General features: G+C 40.8%; 1 pseudogene; it reads right to left on the minus strand.

The window, feature by feature from the left end:
* Nucleotides 1-2,152: 2,152 nt before the first annotated feature.
* Nucleotides 2,153-3,137, minus strand: LOC122706415 (annotated as a pseudogene).
* Nucleotides 3,138-4,450: the final 1,313 nt, after the last annotated feature.

The raw sequence follows: 4,450 nt of genomic DNA on the forward strand, positions 1-4,450 counted from the left end.
CTTCAGAGGCTTTAGGTATGGGCTGGGATAATAGGCCTCCCATTTGATTAGTAACATTGTGAATTCCCTAATTATTAAAAAAAAAAAAAGCACTTTTCTTCCTACAGTAAGAAATAAAAGGTAAATAAAAAGGTTTCTGTTGGGGCAACATTTTCTGAGGACACAATTACACAAACATAAATGACTCAAACTCTTGCTAGACATGAGAAGAAGGAAGATATAGGGGAGCATCAGAAATATGCAATGAGGGAGTCTGGAAGTATGAGCGGATAGTTACTGAATTAGTGAGGTAGAGACCCTGGAGACTATGAGAATGGCTAATAGTTATTAAGCTCTTACTGTGTGTCAGCATTATTCCAAGCAATATTTCCTGGATTAACTTTCCATAGCTTTATGGATTAACTAATATTATAATCTCTGCTTTATAGAGGATGAGCCTGAAGCATAAAAGATTGAACAATGCAACCAAAATCACAAAGCTAGGAAGTCTTCAAGTAAGGTTTGGAATCCAAGTAGCTTACCTCCAGCCCGTGCCCTTGACCTCTGCATTCTCCTCTCTCCGTAGAAAATCAGCTTTTGCCTTCTTTCGCATTCTGCCTAGAGCCAGCCCTTAAATGATTCCATCTGATAAATTCAAGGTTTCTATTCCTAATATAATACGAAGGCAAGATCTACTTACAATTGTTCTCTTACAGTTGTTCCTAATTCTATTCTATTTGTGTTTACTTGGAACGCCTGGGGGATTTAATAAAGGTATTCCAATACATGTGCACAATCCTGAAAAAAAAAATCAATAGATGGAATGGAAACGAAGTGAGATGTAAGCAAAACTTCTGTATTGAAATCATATCATTCACTGGAGACTACCACTCTGCTTCTGTGGGGAAAGAAGCAACCCCACGCTTCTGCGTGTTTAAGACGTCCTAGCCTAGAAAGCTGTTCTAATCAACTAGTAGCTGCAAGCTATATTACTGAACTTTGTGTTACAAGCCATGGTGGATGCAATGCTGACACACCATAGTTTTCATCTGATGATCTCAATCTGCTTAGAGTATAATAGCGTCTCTCAACCTTTACCATCTTAAGCGCCACTCAGAGATTGAATCATCACAGGGAGGCCAAATGGAAGGCATGCAATGGGTCGTATAATGGGATGGTTGTTTTGTTACATAACGTAACAATCATTCCAAATAAAAAATGCTGGGTGTCTCAGGAGTATATTTATGCTGGAGCAAATCTGTAGGCTGGGGTCACCGCAGGACAAGCAGAATAGGCAACTATGGGATCTAGCTATGCAATAGTATTTAAGGCCTTTAATCCTACTGCAAGAAACTCTCTCCCTGTAACACTTAGACATTTATTCTGCCAACAACAATTCACTGAGTTCTTGTTATGGGTCAGACATTTGCAGCTGAGGTACAGAGTCATGTTTGAGCTAATACATAATTATGATAATGCGTGATGAGATCTGTAATAGGAGGGAGGTGTTGTCCGTCCCAGGAACTCAGCACAGCATATGAGATCTTTCCCTTCTGGGTGCCGCCAGCTTCATCTTCCTCCTCTTCTCCCAATCTGACCTAATTCTAGACACACTGGAATTCTGGAAATGTCATTAAAAGGCCACTGTTTTTCACAATATCATGGTGTCTACAGCTGTTACTTCTGCTTTAAATGACACTCTTCATCTTCTCTGCCTGCTGAACTTTTACTTATCTTTTAAGGTTTAGTTCAAATGCAAACTCCTTGTTGAAGATGTCCCTTATTTCTCCATCTTTCTCATTCTTCCATCCCTCCGTTAACCTTTCCTTCTATCAACTCCAGAGCATTTTGTTTCTACCTCTCTCATGACATTTATTATTCGACGTATATTCTATTTTAGCAATTTATAGACATTTTGATTTTACTCTTATTGGTTTACAAACTCTTTAGGTCAGAAAACATGCATTTCTTTCCCTCTGAAACTATTGGAAATTGCATAATGTTCAAAATACTTTTTGATTAAAAAATGTCATTTACTTAAAAGCTATTATCAAATTTACATGTTACATCATTTAATTTTCAGAATCATCCTGCAAGATAATTTTTTTTTTCTGGCTTCATTCACTTTATTTTTCTCATAAAACTAGGTAGTGGCTACCAGCTAGAGCCTGGGCTATCTGCATGAAAAGTCTGAAAGTTCGCCAGTGAACTCCTGATATGGAGACTTGGTGAACACTTGATAACAAGGTCAGGGGTGAACTGCCTATAGATCTTGGAAATGGCATCAAAAGAGGCTTCAATGAAGTTTCCAGGCTGGTGGTGCAGCCCTCATGAGAAGTGTAGCAGTTGTCAATTCCGGCCATCAGCAGTAGCTTCTTGGGCACAGGGCCTGAGATGATGCCAGTACCCCTGGGGCAGGGATGAGAGGTACCAGCACACAGCCACAGCGGGCAGTCACCTTGCAGGGGACGGTATGGGGTTTGCTGATCTTGTTACCACAGGAGCCTCATCCAACAGGGTCAATGGAGAGCTGGCCAGGATGATGGCCCCACAGATGGCAATGGCTACCTCCTTAGAGGACTTGACACCTAATGCAATATGTCTGTTGTAATCCCCGGGGGGGACAAATGCCTTTAACCTGGTTCGCTAGCCAGCACAGGTCTGCTTCTGCACAGTCACAGTCTTCAAATGCTGGGAAAGATTGAGGGCAGGAGGAGAAGGGGACAACAGAGGATGAGATGACTGAATGGCATCACCGACTCAATGGACATGAGTTTGAGCAAACTCCAGGAGATGGTGAAGGACAGGGAAGCCTGGAGTGCTGCAGTCCATGGGGTCATAAGGAGTTGGACACAACTAAGCCACTGAAAAACAATCTTCAAAACTCTGTCCTTGAGAGATGCCCCCAGGAAAAAGTCAATGATTCCTTGATGAGCAAAGAAAAGAGACAGATCTCCAAAGACGCAATTTCCTGTCCTTAACCAGGTAGAACAGCTTGGTAACAGGGAGCCACTCTTTGTCCTTGCCTCCATAAACTCTCCAGCTGAAACCTAGGTCCCAGATGCCATCACAGAAGCCTCCACAGAAGCTATTGTGGCTTCCCATTCCAGGGCTCCCAGAGCCTCAAGCCCTCCTGCAGCACCAGCATCATCTACCATTTTTTATTTTTATGGAGAAGAGCAAGAGAAATATCATCATCATTTTACAAATGAGGAAGCTAAATGGGTTAAACGAGTTGCTCAAAGCCACACAGATCAGAAATGGTGACCTGATCTGGTTTTAATGGTCATTTTTATTCACCAGCCTACAAAGAATTAATGAGACTGGTTGTGGAGCTGCACCTTCATTTTTATATCCTTGCTACTCAAAATGTTATTGACAGATGATCAATCATAATGGCATCACGTGGAAGACTCTAAGAATGCAGTCTCAGGCCCATCTTACACCTAAGAAATCAGAACTTACATTATGAGCACTCACCCCAAATATTCTTACAGACATTAATGATTCAGAAGCACCAATCACTTTCAGTTTTAATCCTAGGTTCATTATGCTTCCTGTTTTTTTCAAAACTTCCTAGTTTATACAATTTACCTCAGACACACAGAAAATTGATGCTCATTATGACATGCAACTGATAAGCAGATGAAAGCCTACAATTATGGATTTGGGCATATCTATCCCAGAAGAATAGTAGAATCTTCCCTAACTTTCTTCTTGTTTTTCCATCTCCTCCAATCATTCTTCGAAAGAAGAGGGTTGGTTAAAAGTCTGAGTGATTCACAGATGTGAAAATATTTTGAGTGCCTCTCATTAGGATTCTTAGATTGTAAGGAATAAAGTATGACTCAAGCTAGTGACAAAGAGGGGCAGCTTAAGAACACATCTGGAATGGTTTAAGTAGTGGGCTAAGTACATCATTGTACTAAACACAGTCCTCCGGAAGTGCTTCTGAACTCCGTGTCCTTTACAGACCTCAGGGGCAGGGGTTTGGGGGTCTTCTCCTAGTGATCTACCATTAATGAAGTTTAGCCACTCCATCTCCTCTCTCCCCATCACTAAAGTTACCATTGTCTGTTCCTGTGTCATGACTTTAAACCCAACTCTGACCTTGATCAAAGCACACGCTTTCAAAGTATTATCACACACTCACGGTGGTGGTTCTAAGTAAGTGACTGAAATGGGCTGTTCTACTCATTCAATATCTATTTTCTAGCATGGTTAGAACTTGGTAAAGGTTGAACTAGAGTGAATATTAAAGATTATGCTGATTATACTATTATTAGCAGATTATTATGCTGCATACATTTGCAGGGAAAGTATTTTTAAAAGCACTTTTAAAAAAGAGCAAGTGGGAAAACTGGGTAATAGGTGGGAGGAAATGTCTAAAAAGGTCATTTCTAAGATTCATCTTGGTGTCCTCTATCTTGGAGGAGAACTGAGCTTATAGTAAATATACAGCAAGGAGTTG

This window comes from Cervus elaphus, chromosome 13 (assembly GCF_910594005.1).
Source record: "Cervus elaphus chromosome 13, mCerEla1.1, whole genome shotgun sequence".
In the NCBI taxonomy this organism is placed as follows: domain Eukaryota; kingdom Metazoa; phylum Chordata; class Mammalia; order Artiodactyla; family Cervidae; genus Cervus; species Cervus elaphus.